At 39.2% G+C, this 24,171-nt stretch overlaps 1 protein-coding gene across 31 annotated transcripts in view; it reads right to left on the bottom strand.

Moving 5' to 3' along the window:
• Positions 1 to 23,674, bottom strand: part of EPB41L2 (erythrocyte membrane protein band 4.1 like 2) — a 211,637-nt gene extending 187,963 nt beyond the window's left edge. For 20 of the 31 annotated variants that reach the window (XM_027972468.2, XM_042253474.1, XM_060419639.1 and 17 more), the window contains exon 1: positions 23,570 to 23,674. The gene's annotated coding sequence lies outside the window, so the exon portion shown is untranslated. Of the gene's footprint in view, positions 1 to 23,214; positions 23,348 to 23,569 lie in introns of those variants that run through there. The other 11 variants (XM_060419640.1, XM_060419646.1, XM_060419628.1 and 8 more) reach the window with 1 other exon arrangement.
• Positions 23,675 to 24,171: the final 497 nt, after the last annotated feature.

The raw sequence follows: 24,171 nt of genomic DNA on the forward strand, positions 1-24,171 counted from the left end.
CATTAATATTACAAATGAGAAGAAATGTGTCAAATTCTTCCAGTTGCTTTCACCATCTGGAAAATTCACAGAATGAACTTAATTTACTAGATATAACAATATTCATAGTTTCTGCAATTAAAGCAACTTAACACATTTTTAAAGGGTTGGCTTTCTTTGAAAAAGTTAATGATCTTCTCATACATATAAAAATTATCTTAGAGGGTTATTGTACAAACCAACCACGCCTAACACTGAAAAGAAATATTTCTAACTAAAATACAGTATAGTCTTTTATTTACATAAAAACTAAACTCATTGATGAATAAATACAGAATCCCATAATACTTCTTTCTAGGAGAAGAAACTGTTTTTCAAGGCAAAACATTTTGTTTTTATTAGTATGGTATGCAGCTGTATTATTTGTACTTCTGCCCAACATTCAGTATGTGTTCAAAGTATTCAAAAAAAACTGGCAATTCATATCCAATTACTAACCAAAAGTCGTCATAGTGTACTGGGGGCATAAGGATAAAACTGAGCCACACTTATTCTGAAAAAGAAAACTGAATGGAAAAGAATGACTGCTTATGGGATGACCATTACTCACATTACACTGGAAAAAGTCAATTTTCAAAACCAAGAAGTTTTTTTTTTAATGTCAGATGGTATCTTCCAGAGGTTTGAAAACATGATACAAGTATTATGATGCTGGTCCTCACAAATTCAGTTATACATTTAAACTCTTGATAAAACCTCTTCTGTTTACTCAAATGAGAGGAAATAAAGCTGTCTGCAGGAAACAAGACAGCAGCTTATTGATGGAGCGTTATAAGGTTGACCTTCTCTATGTGGAATGTTTAGCCACGTTTTATCAGAATAAAAGGCAAAGGTTAGGATGCAAATCCCTTCATGCTTCCTCTGACGATGGACTTTATAACTGCGAAACATGTGTGTGAAACCCTCACATTTCCAATTTACAGTCCTTCAATCCAAGGCCCAGGAAGCTGACTATCAGAATAGGAAGAAACTAATAAAGATGTTATTTAAGGAAAAACCTAACAACATTCAAACTCTTGAAATATTTTGTTCCAATAATAACAAAATGGTAAAACAACCTTATAGATGGTAAAAGATCACACAATATAAAATGAGAAGAGGCCTTAAGAGGTCTTCTAACTTCACCTTATTTCTCCTTAGGTTGATGAATTAGGACCTTGGTATTTTACTCTGTTCTATGGCACTTTTCTATAATAAGGATGTTATCTGTGCTTCGGCTAATACAGGTTTGACCCTATTCTCCAAAGAAAATTTTAGTGCCTTTAAACAAACATATCCCTTACTTTCAAAGCCTGATAGGGTCATGCCAAAAGGATTTAAGAGCCAACCTGAAGGGACTCCCACTGGCCAAGCTTGGAACAATTTGAACATCAAAAAGAATGACTGTACTTGATGGAAATACATTGAATATATAAAGATCCACAAACCAACTAAAAAACCTTGAGATTACTATTACATATTAATGGCTCATTTTAAAATTTGATAAAGGAAAAAATTAAGTTTTTAATTGTTTACTCCTACATTTTAAATTAAAAACTACTTCATGGTAATCAAATAGCCTACCTTGATGAGAAAAAGCTATTTTTCACAGAAAATTGCAAGCTTACAAAGCTGAAAGCATGAGAAAACTCTTAGGGTAAAGAGTTCCAGTTTTGCAAAATGAAAACAGTTCTGGAGATTAGTTGTGCAACAGTGTCAATGTATTAACACTACTGAAATATACACTTCAAAATGGTTAAGATAGTATATTTTCATTATGTGTATTTTACCATAATATTTTTAATCCCATTTTATCACCATTTTGCAACTCCCCATCATATAATTGATTCAGGACCATCAACAGTATTGACATCATTAGATGAACAACTGATGAAGAACTAAAATATTTGTATGGTGCTAAAGTCTCACTCCCTCGGGATTATCTGCCTGCAACAAAGGGGAAAATATAACTCTAAATGAGGAATTTAGTCACTGTCTTAATCTTAGCTTCACTAGTAGTGGGATAACTATATTATGTGGGTCTTGATTTGATGTGATATGAAATATATAACTTGGCTATTAAGTACTCTTACCAAAATGTTTATTCTGAATCTAATCATGCCTTTAGATTTAAATTCTACTTTGCAGAAAATAAAGAGTACTTTCAGTTCAGTCGCTCAGTCGTGTCCGACTCTTCGCGACTAGACTGAGGTAAATATCACCACATGGAAACTGGACAAACCCAGAAAAACAAAGATTCTACAAGACCTTAGGCAGCCATCCTGCATCTTTCATTGTCAGAAAAAGACAGTGAAAAGAGAAAGGAAGAGGACTGTTTTAAATCATGAGGCTTAAGTGACGTAACTGTATACATGCTCCTTCAGCATCCTAGTTTGATAAATGAGCTATAAAAGAAGTCATACGGATGATGGGAGAGATTTTCATATAAACTCAATATCAGATAATATTAGAGAACTATTGGCAATTGTTATATACGATAGTAATGTCCCAGTTAAATGCGAAAACTTTCATTTTTAACAAATATATAATTTAGAAATTGGGGCAAAATGTTATGAGTTCCATAATTTAAGTAATTCAGAGGAAAATATACATGGTTAGAAGTTAATGCAATGAAACAACGTATCTAGGCAAAGATTATCAGTGGCAACTAAAAAGCACTAGGCAAAAGCTCCATAAGAAACTACCATGGATGGACTGAGCTGGCTGACAATATCTGAGCCCACTGATCAACCTTCATCTCAGAAAGCAAGCCAACAATCTACGGCCATACCACCTGAACGTGCCCTGATCTCAGAAGCTAAATAGGGTTGGGCCTGGTTAGTAACTTGGGTGGGAGAAAGTGGGCCAACCATATATTGCCATACATCTTGAAGCAGTGCAATAAGAAATAAATACCGACAACTATGATGGATTCTCCAAACCACTACCATCAAAAATCAACTTTGAGTCTTATTAAGCATCAGATCTAGCTAACAATTTACAGAAAACTCAGACAAGAGAAACAAATTAAGCACTATCACAGGAACGCAATCAACAAAATTCAGAAGGTGGGAAATTCTAAAGAAACAACCCAGTTTCTTCAACAAATGAACTGAAAAAGAGGAGAAAGAAACTACATATTGAGACATTTAAGAGACATTATCAACCATATGTGGACCTTATCTGGGTCCTAACTTGAAGAAACCAACAAGAAAAACATTTATGAAATAAATGGGAAGATAAGAATAGTCACTGCATATATGATGCTAAAGAAGTGTTAAATTTTTTAGATGTGACAATGGAATTGTGGGTTTGGTCTTTTTTTCAAAATGCTTACCAGACATACAAAAAAGCATTTATGAGTAAAGTAATATAATATCTGGGATCAGCTTTAAAACAATCCAGCGTGACAGGGTAGGAACACAGAGATTTGTGGGTACATAAATGAGACAAAACTGACCATATGTTGATAATTGCCTAGAAGATGGGCACATGGGAATTCATTATTCTACTCTCTCCATCTCTCTACATTTACATTAGCTTCCATTATAAAAAAAAATTTAAAACAGAAGGCAGAGAATAAGGCCTAATCACAGCCTCTTCATCAAATATAACCTTCTTCACCTACCACCTAACATAATAAACATGAACCTAAATAAAATACAATCCAGCAAAAGATTTACCAACACAACCAAAACAAAGAAGAAACGACAGAAAGTCTATGCTACAAGTCTTACAACAAATGAAACAAAGATTCTGCTGAATTACAGCATGACTCCCTACCCAATTTTGGAAAACGTGCTGAACATGAGAGGGGGGAAAAAACTATGTAATGGAAACATGGATACTCATTATACTATCTTCTCTATTTGTACATTTGAAATTTTCCATAATAAAAAAAATAGGAAGAAGATTACCAATATCCTTCAAAAGGATCACCAAAGAACACGGTTATTCGATTCCTCGCATACACACCAACTCATTGGAAAAGACCCTGATGCTGGGAAGGACTGAGGGCAGGAGAAAAAGGGGATGGATGGCAGAGGATGAGATGGCTGGATGGCATCACCAACTCAATGGACATGAGTCTGAGCAAGCTCCAGGGGATGGTGAAGGAAAGACACAGGAGCCTGGTGTGCTGCAGCCCATGGAGTCACAGCGAGTAAGACACGACTTGGCAACTGAACCACGATACACTCCTTTCTGACCTGCCATCTTCCCATTTTCATTCTTTTACTTCCAACCACCAAGGAAGAAGGGATGGGGAGTAACCACTGACAATGCTTGCTTACTGAGTGGGAAATTTAACCGACAAAACTGCAAGGTCTCCACAGTGTGCCACAATAATCAAGACTGACTTTACTGTAAAATGTCTCACTTTAGCTGAAAACCTGATTTGTGGTCTGTAGTAATTACCAAGGCATCTGCTTTCTCCCTTTCTTTTTTGGAAATGAAGCTGGACAAGAAACTTGTAATTTGTATTTGGATGTGGTGTTTGCAGGAGTATCATGTTCCCAAACTTCTAAGTGGTTCCATCTGTTTTTATGGGGAAGTGGGCTTAGGATGACTTTGAAAAATGAAGAACTAAGAAACCAAACCAATCATCCTTACAATTAAATCTGGTATACCCTGAGCAATTTTAAAAAAGAACAGAACTAATGAAATATTCATGCCAAAAAATATTTTAAAATTTGAACCTCTAGCTGATAAAAGCTTCTGGATATGACTACCAATTTATGGGACAGAGTAACAGGTCAAACTAAACCACAAGGATAGAATCCGCAAAATCAAAACTGTAGGGAATGAGAGGGACAAACAACCCAATTTCTTCAAAAAACTAGATTACAAGGAAATACAAAAGAGACAATCTATTGATTAAAAAGAATCACTAATTGCAATGTGTGATTCCTAACTTGGATCCCCACTTCAGCGAAAACAAAAACAAAAAAAACTATGAAAGAAAATGAGAACAAATGGAAACTTGAATGGAGTTAGTATTTGATATTGAAGATTTGCTGTTAACTTAAGTATAATAATGGTATTGTGATTTTTCTAAAAGTCTTATATTTGAATGATCAGATGCCTGGGATTTGCTTCAGGATAATACAGTTGGGGCGAAGGCAACAGAAACGTAGATCAAACAAGGCTGGCCATGAGTGATCAACTGTTAAAGCTGAGTGATAAGAGTACACGGGTTAGGATGAGGGGTGTCATTATACTATTCAGTTTACTTCTGTATATATTTAAAACTTCCCAAATAAAGCTCTTTGTTGAAAAAACATGGAATAAAGTTAGCTTATCAAATAAAAAATTTTATCAAAATGGGAACCAGAAAATCTTAGACTTGGGGGACACCTTAATGGTGTCACAAAATCCCATCCCTCACCCAATGACTCTTTCCCACACCCTTTAAGAGGTGACTATCAGCCCTGGAGGCTTTCTTTTTATTTATTTATTTATTTATTTATTTATTTATTATTGACAGATAATTGCTTTACAGAATTTTGCTGTTTTCTGTCAAACCTCAATATGAATCAGCCATAGCCCTGGGGTCTTTCAAACCTCTTCCTATGTCAATCCATTCCATTCTCTGCCTGCTTCAACTGTTAAAAAGTTCTTACAGTGGATCGGAAACTTCTCTTCCCCGAATCTCTTATTTTATCCATGTAAAAAGGATAAACAGATCACAGGCCACTGGTGAGTTGTGAAATCTAGTCAGTGGTTTGTTAACTGACATTTTATCATCATTATTTAGAAAAGAAAATCTGAGCATACAAGCACATAAGTAAGGCTAAGAACTAAATCTATAAAACATGTCTGTTATTCACATATATACACACATAGACTTCCACACTGAATAAACAGTCAAGGTACAAAATCTATTTTTAAAGTTGATTTTGTCCTAAGAAAGTTAGAAAGCCAATGCTCAAAAGACAGTCTCAACATGCTGCCCACCCCAGCGAGTCTTGCTCTTTCAGCTGTTTCAAGATCTAGTTCCCCACATGTTATGTTTTCTCCTAACTGCATCATTCCAGGAACCCCTCCATGGACATGGACTCAGTATGTCTATGCTTCCATTCATTCTTACTGAACAAATACATACTTACTGCATACAACATATCCCTTAAAATGTAGTATCTAAAAATGAACAAATTATTCCAAGTTAAACACAAGGTGGAGAAGGCAATGGCACCCCACTCCAGTACTCTTGCCTGGAAAATCCCATGGGCAGAAGAGCCTGGTGGGCTGCGGTCCATGGGGTTGCTAAGAGTCGGACACAACTGAGCGACTTCATTTTCACTTTTCACTTTTATGCATTGGAGAAGGAAATGGCAACCCACTCCAGTGTTCTTGCCTGGAGAATCCCAGGGACGGGGGAGCATGGTGGGCTGCCGTCTACGGGGTCGCAGAGTCGGACACGACTGAAGCGACTTAGCAGCAAACACAAGATATTTCACATAATCACTAAAAAAAAAGAAAAAAAACTTTGAGATACTGGCAGATTCCTGTAAGTTATATAAGAATTCAGAGCTGAAAAGAAAGACAGCCTGGTGAGAGACTTGAGTTAACAAATTATGATTGCAGGTGAAGTCATGGGTGATAAGAAATTAGTCAAGGCTAAGAATCAAAGACTGAGAACACTGGGAAACAGAAAATAAATGAAGGGGTAGTCAGAAGAAAAGAAAGAACAGAAAGAATATATAAATCTTGCAAAGAACAGAAGGACTATAGAAAAAGAGCCCTAACATGTCAGGAGAGAATTTCAAAGACAATATGGTTGGTCACCAATATCAAAAATAATATAAGGAAAATGTGTTCAATGGACTTGACGACAGAGCAATCTCTGTTGTTTCCAGAGCAACATGGAAAAGAACAATTCCACTGGAGTGGTGAAGCCAGAAGTCAATAAAAGGAATAACAAGATATCTACTACTTTTCAAGTAGAAGTATTGAAAAGAAGGTCAAGCTATCCTGTTTCTCTTTCAAAAACCTTATAATAGACAACCTTTACTTTCAACAACTTTCATCTTCTTTATTTCAACCCATTTTGTAGCTAATAAGACAATCTATATAAGCCTTATTTGGTTTCCCTACAACACGTCCATGAAATCTGTAAATCTGATTAGCAGTCCTTGTCTGTCATCAGGAAGATTATAGGCAAAAATATTTTGGATAGAAGATGACAAAGATTAAAATTTCAGTAACACCACCACAGATTCCCCCTAACACACAGTTTTTCCCTAATGCTGCCATTCAGACAGCATGAAAACATTACCAAATGTTTTGCCAAAATTCTATGTCTATGTTTTTCCTATATGGAAAGGCATCTTAAATTACTTTCTCTACAAACGGAGACGAATGAATGAGCCACAGACAATATCTTAAGTGGATTTGGACCTATGACAACTGAACCACTTAAAGAGAAAAACAGACACAAGAACAATGTCACTTGCCCAATGTCACACTTAGTAACTGGTGAACTATTTTCTTTCTATCCTCTGCTACTTTCAGAAGAGGAAAAAAAAAAAAGTGGAGGGAGAGGGGGAAGAATATCAGATACCTGGTCTGTTAAACTTCCAGTCACTGTAGACCCAGGACAAACCCGACAAAAGTCTACACGTTTCAGGACAGCCCAACGAAGACCAGCGTTCCAACAATATACCTACACTTCAAGGTACTCAACTGAGGGTTCAGCGGTACTCTGAAGTACTGGCCTCAACAGCTCCTTTGTGACCTGTCAGCATTCCAGATGGCTCGGCGTTCTACTGGGGGTGGGGGGTGGGGGAGGAAGCCACTTCAGTGGTCACCACCTTACCTTCCACATGCTTCCACTTCTTCTCCCTTCTCCTCTACAACTAAAGCCAGGAAAGGAACATGAGTAGAACCTCATTAACTGCTTTCAAGTTTCTCAATGAAAAACACCCACCCAGTAGTTAAATTATAATCTCATACAATGGTGTAGCATTGGCTCTGGTTCAAAATGGCTCCTCTGGGGAGGGGAATGCAAGCACAAATAGGGTACGAAGAGGAATTTACATATTCTCAGGGATAATGCAGGACAGTAGTTACGACTTTAGACTCAGATGGCCTGGGTCAGATCCCTACTCTGCCATTAATTAGCTGAGTGACCTTGAGCAAATTGGTTAATCTTATGGTGCCTCAGTTTTCTTAAGAGGCAAACCTAGAATAACAGTACCAACCACACAAGACCTCTGTGAGGATTAAATGAATAATATGTGTAAAAGTACCTATAGGGTAGTGTCTGACACATACTAAGTATTCAAGAAATGTTATCTATTATCTATCATTATCAGCATTTTCTAATTCAATAAGTGATATCTTTACAAAATATATATTAAACTAAGTCCTAATTTAAAACAATTAAAATATAAAGTAAACTATCTCCAACATAAAAGGCATGCTTATTAATTAGGAAAAGTACTTCAACTATTAAGTGAGTGTCAGCTTTGGCTATTATGCCAGTCAATGTTTTACAAGTGATTTCTCAACGAATATACGACCATTGTTTAAGGCATATACTTTCCCCGTTGTGCTGCCAGACAGAACTACACATATGGCAAGTTGCTATGATTTTATAACCGCATAGTCCCATTAAATTTCAGTCAGCTAAAAAAAAAAAAAATGTTTCACCTGGTCTTATTCCAACATATTGCCACAAAACTATGCTAAGCAAAAGAATGAAAGGCAGGAAAAAGAACTCAGAGAGGGAAAGAAAAAAGAAAAATCTAAAAACAAAATCATTGAATCACTTTGCTGTACACCTAAAATACAACACTGTAAATCAGTCATATTTCAATTAAATAAATAAAACATAGAAATAAAAATAAGTAAGAACATTAAAATCTAGCATTAACACAGACAGGAGCCATGGAAAAACAATTCATAGAAGATCAATATTACCTTGAGAATGCACTAGAATTTAAAAATCCATTCAGATTTTGGTTTAGAAATTACGTTTTTGAACACTGGCTAAAGCATTTCCTTTATGTCCACAGCACTGCATTTAGATGAAACGGCTCCCATTGGTTAAAACTCACATGAAATTGCTTTTACTGATCAAAACAATATTCAGATATTTATTCCAAAAACATGACAAGTGAATATGATGTAAATGAACTAATTTCTGTAATTCTACAAAATCAGTAATAAACATGAACTTTATTTTGGAGACCAGAGAGCACATTCCAATGGAGGGGGAGGGTGGGAATCTTACCTACTTACAAAAGAAATTATATAGTATCCGGAATTTGCTTCCAAGTCATGAGAGTGGGGTGTATCAACAAGACTAGCTGGCCCTGTAATTGTCAAAGCGGGGTGAGGCTTCTCTATACTTCTGAATATTTTTAATTTTTTCCATAATAAAAAATTTAAAAAAGAAAAATACTTTTCTATTGCTGACAATGGTACATTTTTTCTCAAAAAAAAAAAAAAAACCACTTCAAAACATAATCAGATACAGTAAAAACATGACTTTAAAAAAACCTAACAGCAGCAACAACAAAAAGAGAAAGTCTTAAAGAGCCACACTGGGGAGTGGAGGGGAAAAAAAAAAAGGGCCATCTTATCCTTCACTGTTCCATGTGTGCTACGCAGAGCAAGCAACACCGATCACAGATCTATAGAATGCTCTAGACGCCACCCTCAAGTCTTTCCATTTAAGTCAGCCGCACCGAGGATGAAAGTGGACTGGCCTCAATTAGGAGAAAAGTTGGAGCCACGTCTGCACTACACACGCTCCCCACAGCAGCCGCTCACTGCAGAGCTGCTCTTGCGGAGACTATCTTCCCCGCACCTTTACTTTTCTGTTTGGGGGTGGGGAGAGAGGGCAGAAGGAAGAAAAATGTTCACGTTCCCTTCTGTGCGTAATTTAAAACAGACAATCTTAGCATTAAGGAAATTAGGACTCCGGCTTTACTGATGTTGATTTTAATGGCTAAGATCCAAAAACAGTTCTGGTTACAAGCCCATGGATAAACTCTTGATTCCTTTGTCAGTGGAGAGACCCAACTCATTACTTGGCACTCTAACCTTTCCCATACACAATTTGGACTCATTTTATTAAGAAAAAAGATGTCTGCTTTTTTCTCCCTAAGAGAAGTGAATTAAAGAACACCTTTTAAGAAAGATGTTCATTTAGCAGCTTTCCTCCCAAAGTCTAAAAGCGATTAAACAGAGGGTACTGGGGAAAAGTAAAAGATTATCATATAAAAATGGGCTCCAAAATGAAGGCTGAATATGCACCATTGTCTAGCATATGACCACCGGGCCACATTTGCTTTTCAAATTCTTGTGAAAGCATTTGGCACCGTTTTCCAATAATCCCATAGGACTTCTACTTCCTTGTTTTTTCAATAGTATTTCAAAACGTTGACACATTTATTGAACTATTTTTGGAAGACCTAGCTCTGTCTACCTTCAGGGCTTAAGATACAAATATATAAAAGCTACAGACAGCTATAAAACTTGGCAGGCTTCCTAAGTTCTCCAAGAAAACTTCAATTGGCAACTCCATTAACATCAAAAGAACACACACACTAGAGGGAACAACTCTGGACACAGGGAGACCTTGGCTGTGCCTGAAGCTCCATTACTAAATTGCTGAATGCCTTTGAGAATGTTTAACTCCTTCCTAACTCACTTTCCTTACCCAAAAAAGAAGTTTATGCCACAGTCAGCATACACAGTTTTATGTTGTTATCTATTAGGAGAAATCTTATTACCTGCCCAAAGTTTATCAACCTTTAGTAATCAGACTGACTTTATAATTCTTGCCAAATCCAAACAGCCACTGTATTATTATTGATGTGACATTTATCCTTATATCATCACTTTAAAATACCTACTTTAGCCTTATAGTACATAATATCAATGAAATCATAGTTTTGAGTACTTGGGTATTTTTCTGATAAACACTAACGTGTATTTAACAATTAAAAGAAAAGATTCATCGTGTACCACCTCAAATCATTTTAACATACCACCACATTTTAGGGAGATACTGCCCTGATTTATTTGCCTATAATATCCTCTACATTAATGTATAAAGTATTTAAATTAATAAACTGCTAAAACGCACTCGGCAACTTAACCAACACGAATCACATGTACTCATGAGCCCTGGGATCATCCTAGAGCTTCTCAGACCTTTCAGCCACTACCTTATTCAGAACCTCCATTTTTGTTTCACTTTTCCCAAAAGTCACACACAAAAACCCCTAATGTGTGTGTCTTTCCATTAGAATAAGTCCCACTCTCTATTTATGCTCTAGTAATGAAAATTTTCACCCTTATTTAACAGAACTCCCATGAGTTCAAAGTTTCCTCTAGTAACCAAAGAATATTCAAATAGTCAAAGAATATTCAAATTTATGTATGCCAATCATGTGTCAGTCTAAAGACAGACAAACTAAGATATTCAGTAAATTCCATAATAAGGTTGCCAATTATGATACACATACATCAAATTGGTTTCTATTGTGTATTTTTAAATCTAGATTCAAATATATAAGTGTGTGTACTGAATTAATCCTTGAAATACCACAAGAAAAAAATACAGTACATTTTCTGAGCTCTTCCTAAGAAGCACTTTCTTATTTAATGACATATCAGTCATCCACTCCCACCCACCCTGGAGGTTGACTCAATCGCGTGACTTTTCTGTTTTTCTCACTATATATAACTGAAGTTCAACTCAGTTACTGGTGTGAAAAAAAAAAGGACAATTTTATTATGGCTGCAGTTCTTACCAACTGTGAGTGCCACAATAATCTTAGAAATTTATTTTTATCAGTTGAAAACTCTAAAACCAGTGGGTTGAACATGAGTTAATTTCTGCTCACTCCCAAAACCACACTAAATGACAGAAGGAAAATTAAAGAGAAAAAAAAAAAAGGTACAAACCCACAAAAAGAAAAAAAAAGGGAGGGGACAGGCCAGCAGATGAGATATATCAATAGAATTTTAGAAGATGGAAAACAGATGCACAAAGTAACTGACTTAGCAGAGCAGAGAAAGTCTAAGCTTGAATTGCTATTCTGGTGGGAACCTACCAAAAACAATGTGATTGTTGGAGAAGCCCTGAGAGCCTTAGGAACTGGAACTTCCAGAAACTTCTGAGGGCTGAGATATGAGAGAGAGTTGAAGACAGGGACCTGTTGGAAATAAGGGCAAGGAATGTTTAAATCACACATACACTCTCATCAAACCTTGGCAGCCAGAAGACAAGAGGTTCACTCTACAGAACTTAAAGAAGAAAAGCTTTGCATTCAGAGGGCAGAGGTGAGGTTCTATACAGTAAAACAGGGAGGTCCAGTCACTCAGTCAACAAATATTTACCAAGTGCCTACTCTGCACAGGCACTGTTGTAGGTACCAGAAATACTGGACAAAAGAAGATAGAAAGATTTGCCTTCATCCAGCTTACATTCTGCTGCTGCTGCTGCTAAGTCACTTCAGTAGGGTCCGACTCTGTGCGACCCCATAGATGGCAGCCCACTAGGCTCCTCTGTCCCTGGGATTCTCCAGGCAAGAATACATTCTAGTGAGAGGAGAGTCAATAAACAAACAGGAAAATATAAGGTATCTGATGACAGCAATACACACTGCAGAAGAAAGAAAACACATGGGATTCAGGACACACTGGGGTAAAGGAGGCGGGAGCTGGGTTGTAGTTTCAAATAAATGATCATGGAAGCCAAACTCTGATGGAGCTAAGGCAGTGAGCTGCGCAGGCATCTGTGGGAAGAACATTTCAGACAGAGAGAAAGCAAGGGGGGACATCAAGATGGGCAGGATCGGAGAAACCATATACACACAAAAAAAGAAATGGACATTATCAGAAAGAATATTTACCAGCCAAGGAGCAGCTTTGAAAATAGGAAAGCAAAAAAGTTCAGTAGAGAGATTAGAAGAAAACACTGAAGTAATTTCCGAAAAGAGGGAACAAAAGGACAAAGAGATGACATCAGAGAGAAAAAAGTAACAAAACTGAAGGCACTGCAGGAAATTCAACATCCAAATTAACAGGAGTTCCAGAAAGAACAGAGAACAAAGAGGCAGTCATTATCATAGTGGAATATTTCTGAAAGACAAGAGTTTCCAAGCTGAAAGGGCCCAGTGAGTGCTCAGCACAATGAGTAAAAGACTCCCAAATCATAGCACATCACCATGAAATTTCCAAACACCAAGTTCAAAGATAAAAATCCTGAAAACTTCTAAAGAAAGCAAACTAGGCACATACACAGAATCAGAAACTAGAATCTAGTCAGTCTTCTCAAGAGAACATTGGAATGCTCTAAAATAGTAATACGATGAAGCAACACCTTCAAAATTCAGAGGGAAAGTAACCACTAACTTAGAATTCTATACCCAGCCACACTATAAATGCATTCAAATGAAGAGTACAAAAAGGCATTTTAAGAGCGGGAAAAGTTGCTTTAAAATAACAAGGTCTCAAGAAATTCACCTTTTTTGCACTTTGTTGGGAAACTACTGGAGGATGTACTCATGTAAAATACGAGATAAAGAATAAGTCTGGCACCTGGAAGAAAGGAAAAGAGAAATTTCAATGATCCTATGGAGGAAAGCATGGCAACCCACTCCAGTATTTTTGCCTGGAAAATCCCAAGGATAGAGGAGCCTGGCGGGCTACAGTCCATTGGGTTGCAAAGAGTTGGACATGACTGAAGTGACAGCACACACACAGGCACAGAATACAACTGCAAAGCAGTTCTAGAAATAAACCAGCCCAGGGAAAATGAAAATGGTTTGCAATATAGTTTTCAACACAGTTTAGAGCTAAATTAAGGATAGCAACAAAGAAAACTATACAAATGAGGAAGAAGTAGGCAATTAACTTCAAGATGAAGCAAAAAGTTGTAAAAGAAAGTATATGCAGCCAAAGCAGGATACACAGCTTGGCTGCTGACTGTATGCGTTGTAGAAAGAGAGAAAAGTGTGTATCTGTGTTGGGGAGGAGGGAGTCAGTAAAGGAGAATAACTCCATCCAAGGTGTAAAGTCAATAGCTACTACTGTCTAAAATTGAAAAAGCAAGAAAATCATGGTTTTAAACAAAACACAGATAATAAAACCAAAACAACTGAAAGTAGTTGCCTCTAAGGAGCAGAAATCTGTCATGAAGGGACATGAAAAGCAGGTGTCTGCTGCTTTTCTTTATAATCCCTACACTAGTACCTGACGTTCTAAATTATATACTAGCCCCCTGGGGAATGCCATTTGTACTGTGAATGAAGTAGCAAAAAGTGTAAAACTGCTTGAAAAATAAAAACTGACAAGGAAGGAGGCACACATTTTATTCTGATGTGTTTTATACTCTGGGCCATTTTTCTTACATTGAAACATCACCCTGCCAACATTACACTAATGAGAAAAACAAGATGAAGGAGGGCTCTCGCCATTCCAGCTTGAGTCAAGAATCATGCAGCTAGAAGCAGGACTCTGCTTCATAACCACACCATAACAAAAGAAACTAGAAGGCGGAAAACCAGTTAGGAAAACAAGTTTCCCTTTTGTTAAGTCAGATCCTGTAGATGCCAATAAATTTCTGAAATCTTCAAGTTCTACAGAGTAATAAGCATTAATCAATTAAAGCAAGTAACTCACCCTCCCCTGCAGAAGAAACAGAAGTTTTAGCAGCACACAAGCTGGGTGCCCTTGAGCAAATTATTCTGGTTTTAAGCCTCAATTTTTCATCTGTAAAATGAGCATACCAGCTATTTCAAGGTGTTGTTATAAGAAGGATTGGGGATATTAACATGTATAAAGCACCAACTACAGTAGCTGGCTGTTGTTCAGTCTGTGCTCCAAAGGTTAATTTTCTTCCTTTTTCACCTGTTTATTATCAATGCTTCCAGCCTTATCAGATGACATACAATGAAACCTAGAACAAGGCTAAGCCACAAGGATAAAATGCACTTGTCCAGCACAGACAAAGAAGACAACCCAGCTGATGGGACAGCACCTCCAGCCAGGATGAAGGCTGGATGGAAGGCAAGTAAGAAGTGTCAAACAGAAGCCTACATCATAGAGGAATAGTATAAAAACAGGAAGAAAGAAAATAAAGAAATTGAATTAGACCAATTTCATATATCCAACTACGTATTTAAAGAAAATACAAAGGAAAAGGAACAGGTTAATTACACTGCTGCTGCTGCTGCTGCTGCTAAGGCGCTTCAGTCATGTCCGACTCTGTGCGACCCCATGGACAGCAGCCCACCAGGCTCCCCTGTCCCCAGGATTCTCCAGGCAAGAACACTGGAGTGGGTTGCCATTTCCTTCTGCAATGCGTGAAAGTGAGGTCCCTCAGTCGTGTCTGACTCTTCACGACCTGATGGACTGCAGCCTACCAGGCTCCTCCGTCCATGGGATTTTCCAGGCAGGAGTACTGGAGTGGGGTGCCATTGCCTTCTCCACTAGAGGGTTGAAATCAGCAAAACTCACACTGTGAGAAACCACATAAAACAACTAATCAAATTTCTTCAACATACAAACTACTGCAGGGAGAAACAGAGAAAGGGGAAACTAGAGCTTATCAGTCTTAGAAGATACACTAACCAAACAACCTAAATGGGAAAAGAATTTGAAAAAGAAGATACATGCATATGTATAACTGAATCACTCTGTTGTACACCAGAGCTAACACACATTGTTAACCAACTATACTCCTACATAAAATGCTAAAAAAGATGTACCAACCAATCATAACATGAGGATCTTAACCTAATCTGGATTCAAACAAGCTTTTTCAAAAATTGATACTTTAGATAATCAGAGCTTTGAATATCAAAAATTGAATATTTGATGAAATTAAATAATTTTCAGTGTGATGATGGTATACCAGTCGTGTCTACCAAAGAGTTATCTTCCTAGATATATACACCAAAATATTGAATGATGAAATGAAAAAAAAAGGTCCTCTAAAGAACCTGAATAACATACAAACAAGGTACAGCTATGGGGTACAGCAGTGTCACACGAGGCTTCAGAGAACCAGGCAATCTGCTTCTGAGAAGGAGTGACGGACTCTGGGAAGAACCTCGAAAGAGAATACTTTCCACATCTGACTGAGGATCTACTGCATGCTAGGCTCCAGAAACCATGACTGACTGTGAGCCAGAGGTCAGCCTTTGCTAAGGGAGAGGTGGGGAATGACCTCTGGCCCTAAAGGTAGAAAAGCCCCACTGCCCGGGACACCTTCTTGAAGGTCACAGAGATGTATCTTCCAAAATTGCTATTTAGTAAAAAGAGATTCATCTCATTTTACTGAATTTACATCTCATTTACTGAAATTCATTTCACTTACACAATGAAAACTCATTGAGTTGTCAAGTTTTCAACTCAATAGCATAAAGGAGCCAGGTATTTGATGCAAATGAATGAAAAGGTCCAGTGGTAATCTGAAGGAAAATGGGAGGGACTTGGGCAAAGTACGGAGAGCATGATCTGTGCTAGATGGGGCAGGAACTCAGCACTCCAAGAGAGGAGTGTGGGCCCAGCTTTGCCAAGGTCCTCCAATTTCCCCAGAGAAACCTAAAATGAAGATATTTCTGTGACTTTCCTGGTGGTCCAGTGGCTAAGACTCCATGCTCCCAATGTACGGGGCCGAGGTCAGAGTCCTGGTGTGGGAACGACAACCTACGCGCCACAACTGAGTTGGCATGCCACAACTAAGACCTTGCACAGCCCAATAAATAAATAAATAAATTTCTTTTTTAAAAAAGATATTTCTGTGAAACCTCCTGATTTTTTAATGTTGTCGACTAACTGAAAGTTAAAACACTGTTTCGGGGAAAATATGTCTGCAGATCTACTTCATGTACAAAAAGATGTACTGGATGTAAAAAGGTCATATTTTAATGCCATATGTAGAGGTTTAAACACTATCAATAAAAATTTCATGAACAACTTTCTTGCACCAAGCTCACTGCAGTTACAGAGGAAGTTATAATACGATAGCATATACATACAAATTTTACACTCCAAATCAGTTACCTCCAGCAACATAATAAAAAAGACTGCAATCTGTCTGTGATACTGAAATTAGATCCAAACAGTTTTGCCACCTATATGCTTTTTAAACACTGCCAAAAGCAGTGGGTAGTTTGTTAAAAAAAATTCTAGAGATAACCGTACTGAAATTGTGAAAAAAGTGGTTTTAACTTGTGATCACCATAGGAAATTACAGTTTCATATCAAAGACTGTACTTCCACACAGATAATTATTCCTGATCACTGCAAAAAAAAGAAGAAAAAAAACTGCTTACACGTACTCACATGAAACCCACTAGATCTTTTCCTAACCTAACAATTTCACAGAGGCCAGGCCCTGTGTGAAGCGTTTTATAAGCACTAGCTCATTTAGTCCTCTTCTAACTTTCTGAGGCAGGTTATGATTATTAATCCCCACAGTGAAGATAAGGAAACTGAGGCCTTGAAAAGTATTTTACCTAACGTTCCACTGGCATAAACGGCAGTCTAACCAACACCAAAGTGTGGACTTGTCACTGATCTCTTCTAATTAATATTTTCACCAAAGAAATTTGTAAGGAAATAACGGCACATTAAGTTCAAGGTAAGAAAATGAGAGGTCAATATCATATCAGAATTTAGTTTAACCTTGACAATGGGCTAAAATGGGACAACTAAAAGAATTCAACTGAAAGGAAATAAGCACAATAGTGGGGGCATGAAAGTGCAATGGGGTAACACACACACAAAAAAAGGAAATCTCTTAAGACTTTGATTCTCTAATCTCAAAAATAAGAACAGAACTACATCAGCAGTTTTTATTTCCCAAAACCCTTTCAAAATCTCCTCCCGAAAATCCCTCTCTCTCTGACACACACACACACACACACACACACTTTACTTAACAGTCTCAGGCAGTTCATGAACCCATGGGGCCCACTCACCCTGGGCAACACCTTCCCCACTAAACCCATACTTCTCACCTCAAGGTCAAGAATCTAAACTAAATGATTCTCACCCTCCCTTCTGGTACCTTAGGGAGATGAAGTGAAGGTGAAAAACCAGTAGACTAACTAGACAAAATGGAAAAGATGTAAGAATTATAGCAAAGTGTAAATACATATTAATTTAGTAGTTTCAGGATGCTGGGATGTGTACATATATGAATAGACTACAGGAAACTCAAAAACACGATTAAACTTAGCACTTTTTTATCATGGTGGTAGGTCCAGCTCCAACTCTCATCAGGAGGTCAAGAAACCTGAATTCAGAGCTTGGAAAAAAATGATTAGTGAGTTGGTAATCAGACTTATGTGCAAAGTTTTTTAAATCACAATTTTCTTGGGAAAAGGCAATGAGAGGGTAACGTAAGTCTTCAAGTATTGAAAACTCTTTCACAGAGTAGACATAAAGGCCATAAAAAGAGCAAAGCAAGAGGAGGCTGGCTTTTTGGTAAAAATATGAACAATTTAGTTTAAATATCAATACCATGAACTCCCCTAACTGACCTAGACAAGGCACTACAGATAACATGTGACAAAATCACTTTGGAACTCTTTCCATGCCCTCTGGTTCTTAACCTGGAAAGAACTAAAACCATACCCATGACACCCAACTTAGTTACAAAGGTGAAATGTCCGCTGGGCTACTAAAGCAAATCTTGCTTATGATAGTTCTCAGAGCAAATAAAAAGATAATTCTTATTCTTCAAATTGATTTCATATTACTATAAAAATTATTTCTGAGGCAATCTATATACATTTAGACCTTTATGGCTCTATCTAATACACTAGATATCGGGCTTCCAAGGTGCCACTAGTGGTAAAAGAACCTACCTATCAATGCAGGAGACATAAGAGATGCAGGTTCAATCCCCAGGAAGATCCTCTAGGGGAAGAAATGGCAACCCACTCCAGTATTCTCGCCTGGAGAATCCCCATGGACTGAGGAGCCTGGCAGGCTACAGTCCACAGGGTCACAAAGAGTCGAATACAACTAAAGCTACTTAGCACACATGCACAATACACTGGAGTAAAAAATAATAATACCAAAATGCAGAGCATATGTGATATGGAAACATATTTCTATTTTTAAAGTAACTAAGTATATGAAATTAGTCCAAATTCAATCTTTGCGGGGGAAACAAAAAGCAGAAGGGACTTAACCACTGGTAGTCCAGTGGTTAAGAATCTGCCAGCCAATGCAGGGGACACGGGTTCCGGGAAGACTCCACGTGCTTCAGAGCAGCTAAGCCCACAGACCGAAACTACTGAGCCTAAACTCTAGAGCCTGTGCTCCACAACAGAAGCCACTGCGATGCCTGTGCACCACAGCTAGAGAAAGCCCACAGACAGTAACAAAGCCCCAGCACAACCATTTAATAATTATTTTTAAAAAGCAGAAGCAGTATGTTTGTACTCATAAGCCACCTGAGGTCTACCCCATACAAAGGGAAAAGCAACATCACTTTTAAAAAAAAAATGAGAAAATTGAGAAAAATCACTAACATTCTCATTTGAATCAATTTAAATCAATATTTAGGAAAATAAAGTACAGGTTATCTACCCTCCTAGACATGAAAAACATGCATCTAAGAAACCCATATAGATTAAGCCAACCACAGAACAAGAGGAAATAATAAGAGTAAAAAAACCAAATCCTCTACATGAAATATAACCTACATAACATTTCTACATGCAACCGTACCAGATTCTACAATGTTAATTCCAACTTTCAAAAAACCCTCACTAAATGCACTTCCAATATATTACATAAAGTTTCAATAAATTAATTCATCAAATTATTAAGTACCAACAATGTTATAGGCACTTCACATAACTCTACAAATGGACTCCCTTTCTCATATAAAATATACATACTTTATGGAAAAAAATTTTCAAAACATTAACCATTACCATTTATTTTTAGTTGATATTAGAAATTATTTCCTTCCTTTTTGGCTTACCTGTAACATCTAAGTAACAACACTATTTACACTTGGAAGCCATTCCCCTATACTTAAGGATACCAGGCACCGACTCCATTTTAGATTTTAATCTGGGGCACTGCTCTGTCAGAGGAATGATAGAAATCTTATGAGTATCAGGTTGCTGGTTTATGCCAAAACATGGCATTCCCAAAGGGCACTCTGTCTGGAATCTGTGGGGGAATCATATACAAATCTTCTATGTACTGAGGCCTTCCAAAGAGGCTGGAAATGTTTGTGTGTTGAGGGGAAAGGGCTGAGAGTGGATCTGCTGACTCCTAAAGGTCCGGCCCTGAGATTCCAAGATTCTATAAACGGGCAGTAAATTAGAGTTTGGCTAGTATTTGCTGAGTACTGAAGCCAGCACAAACATTTACTTGTGGCTTTTAAATGTGTAAGGGTAGCCGGTGGTTAGGTACAGTAATTCTGAATCTGAAAAAAACAAACAAGGCCACTGGATGTGTTTCTAAATAAAGGTGGGGGGGGGGGGGAGGTCAGCATATTTCCTTTGTTTTCTCCGAGTAAACAATATAGATGTTCAGAAATGCAAAACTGGATCCTCAGCAATATTGATCCCTATAAACTATATTAATGCCTTATACAGATACTAGCAATTCATACTTCTTCAGAAAGTCCACACATATGTCAGTTCAAAAAACAAAAGAAGAAGGCCTATGCTTTCCTGTGGAAACAGAAACAAAACCAAATCTTCAAAAATATTTAGCATTCGGCTACATAAAACATAAACCCCACATTCCTAAATAAAATGACAAAGACAGAACCTTTGTAGTTCTCTAGTCAGTTATATGGGAGTGGTGATTCAGGGCAAAACCCGAACTTAAACATAACTATACAATATTACTAAATCACAGAGTAATTTTACCAATAAATATTCCAGTTAAGGACTGCTTTGTCATCTTTGCAAGTATTTTTAGTTGAAAGCAAGTGGTTGGGAAGTCCACGTGGACATGGTTCTGATTTTTAAAAAATCTATTTTTAAGATCTGGTGACTGGATAGGTTTTCTAAACTCAGTTCTTTCGAACGGGTAATTTGGAAAGGGTAAACCACAAGAACGTTACTTAAGAAGCAAAGGACCTAACAAGCTTACCAACTCAGATCCACACAAAACTAACTTAGAAACCTCCAAATCTAATGATGGGCCCAGTCATTAAAGCCTGTATGTACATAAAACTGAACTGAAAGGTATCTCTCCAAATATAGCAAGGGCTATCTGAATTCTCTTATTTTATATTTCTATAGTTGTTTGAGGGTGGGCTTCTCTTCGCATTTGTCTCCTAAATCTGCTCCTTTTCACTTGGAATTAATTTTCAGATTTTAATATATATACCCAGTTTTATATATATATATACATACACCCAGTTTAATATACATACCCAGTTGAGAATACTATATAGCAGTTTAAATTTTTTTATTGAAGTTAGTAATAATTTTACTGAAATTCATTAAATGATTTTTTTAATCGCTTTTAATTGTTTTAGGCAATCCCCATCCAATTTAGATATCAAGAATCTGAAGTTGAGGACTCCACTCAAACACTTATTTTCTCTGGAAGGTCTAACTTTGACTAGAAATAAAAGATTAAAGCACTGTTATGACTAGGTCTTTCTTAAAGAGGGGTGTTTTTAAAGGGAAGAAACTGTCCCCTCCTGTTACTCTAAATGAGCAGCCTCTTGTTCTCAGCAGGCCTTCTGCACACAAGACCACTACTGACTTCAGTGGGAATTCTGCCCAAGAAGTGAGGAAGACAGGGTAGGATTAAATTAGCCCTAAATCCACCCCATTGTTCCAAGTCATTACCACTTGTACAGTTCTCCAATAACCTCTATAAAGTAGACATCTGAGATTTGACAGTGATTTCTTCAATTGAATTTTAGGACTGACCCTTGGAGCTCTGACAGGTGACACAACCTAGCTCTTTAAAAGCTGTGTCAGCCTGATGGATGTACTCAGCTGGCCCTTATCACAATCCAAGATTGTGATTTCTCACAGCAGAGTCCCGCAAACGGAAACTGAATAGGATTAAGTACTATTCGTTTCCGAGTAAAACCTGTTCACAGACAGAATTTTAAATCCCAGTTCCTGCGGCCAAGGAACTGACTCAGTTTCCCTCAAGTGCTAAACCCAAGAGGAAATGTGATAGGACGCGAGTTAAAACTCAAATTCTCCATACAGTATTATAAATCGAGAATACAGAAATAGCTGATTCCGGTGAAAGAAGGAAAAAAACAAGGGAAAAATAAAAAGGGAACTGGAAAAAAAAAAAAAGCAAGAATAAAGGATAAACTGTTAAGATTCATTTTAAAAAAAAGCTTAAATAACAGTAACAAGAACAAGACGCCTGGCATACACGTGCCATTTCAGATGCGAGAAGTTCAAAAAAACTGAGGAAAGGATGTGATTCAGAAAAGAGAACCTATATTCACAGATCCTCTAGGTTCCTCCTTCCCTCTCACCCCACTAGAGCTCTTAAAAACGGCCAGCTGTGCTGTTCATGGGGAATGCAATTTAACCGTCCTAAGTCAGAAGGAAGGATCCACACAGACCTCCTCCCCAAAATAATAGACTAGGCAAGGGCTCTTCTAACCTCGCCAAAACACCCTGACCTCAAGAAAGATGAGAGATCTCAGAAATTACGACCGACGTCTTCCCGAGCTGCCCGGAGCAGGGACTCCTGCTGGGGATTTAGACTCTGATTCCAATCCTGCTCGCTGCTGGTCCTTACCCCAGCAGCGCAACTAAAAATGCTCCCAACTCTGCCGTCAAACAGAGGAGAAAAATAAGCCATCGCTGGTGAGATGACCCGGGTGCCGGGACTACAAGGATCAGAGAGCAAAACGTGCGTTTCTCTCCACTTTGGTCGGGAGGTCCGCGTCTGGAGGGACCGAGCGAGTGACGCCGCCCGAACCCAGCTACCCTGAGCGCCCAGGCGCGCGGCCCGACCCGGGACGCGTGGCGTCCTCGGCTCGCGTTTCCTCTTCCAAAACCATCCTGCTGAAGGGCAATGCTGCCGCCGCCGCGTGCCCCCGGCCCCGAAGGAGGGGGCCGCTCCGCATCGGAACAGACTCGCGCGCCGCGGCCCGCGGCCAGGATGGAGCCGGATCCCTCTTGCAGCCGCGCCGCGGGGCCCGGGACGCGTGACCCTGAGCCCACGGCACCCCCGCGGGGCAGGCGCAGTCCTCACCGTGCCCCCACCTCTCTCGGCGCCGACCAGACGCGGCCCCCGCTCTCACGAAGGGAGAAGCAGGGGGACCGCAGCGGAGCAGGGAAGCGGAGATCCGGCCTGTAGTAACAGGACCGGTCTCCGGGTCGGGAATGGGGAGGAGGGCAGACAGGGAGCCGCAGAAAACCCCAACACCGGCAGCCCTCCCCCTCCCGGTGGGACCGTCCCGCCACCGCTTCCTGCCCGGGATCAGCTTCCCAGCTGCAGCCACAGGAAAAATCCGAGCCGCCCCTGCAGATCCGCAGAGACCAGACGCTCGGCCCCGGGATTCCCCCGTCCCGGGCCAGCCATTCCGCGGCTCCGCACGCCTCCTTACCCGGACGCCGTACTCAGGAGCTCGCTAGCCGCCGGGACCAGTCCCGCTTCAGCCCCAGTCGCCGGCCCGCCGCGCCCGCCTCCTCCCTCCGCTAGGTTTCAAATTGAAATTCCCTGGCTGGGGCCGTCAGAGGACTAGCGCCCCAGCCCCGCCCCCTCGCGGCGGAAGCTCCTCCCGCATCCCCGCCGGACGCGCCCCTGGTGCGGAAACCCCCGCGGGCCACGACACGCCCCCTACGCCCAGGCCACGCCCCCGCCCCCGCTAGTCCGACCGACTCTTTCAGCGGGATTAGCGGCTCGCAGTCGCTGGGTACCCAGCGCGGAAAGGACGCGACTCGCCCTGGGAGCTACCCTAGATAATGACTGCTGATGCCTGTGTTCAAGCCGCTCTTAGCCCGTGCATCCAGATATTAAATGCTCTTTTATCAATTTCCAAAGTTATTTCTTAAAAGTGAATCCACTGACTAAACCTTGCTTGAGCACCTCTTCGGTGGCAGACCCCAAGCTAGGCCCTGGTGAAACAGAAATAAGGAAAACTAGGTTCTCCTCTGTCTAGAGTGGAAGTGCTTTCACAGAGAGGACAGTGAAAGGGAACCGTTTATT

The sequence above is a fragment of the Ovis aries genome, chromosome 8 (genome assembly GCF_016772045.2).
Source record: "Ovis aries strain OAR_USU_Benz2616 breed Rambouillet chromosome 8, ARS-UI_Ramb_v3.0, whole genome shotgun sequence".
In the NCBI taxonomy this organism is placed as follows: domain Eukaryota; kingdom Metazoa; phylum Chordata; class Mammalia; order Artiodactyla; family Bovidae; genus Ovis; species Ovis aries.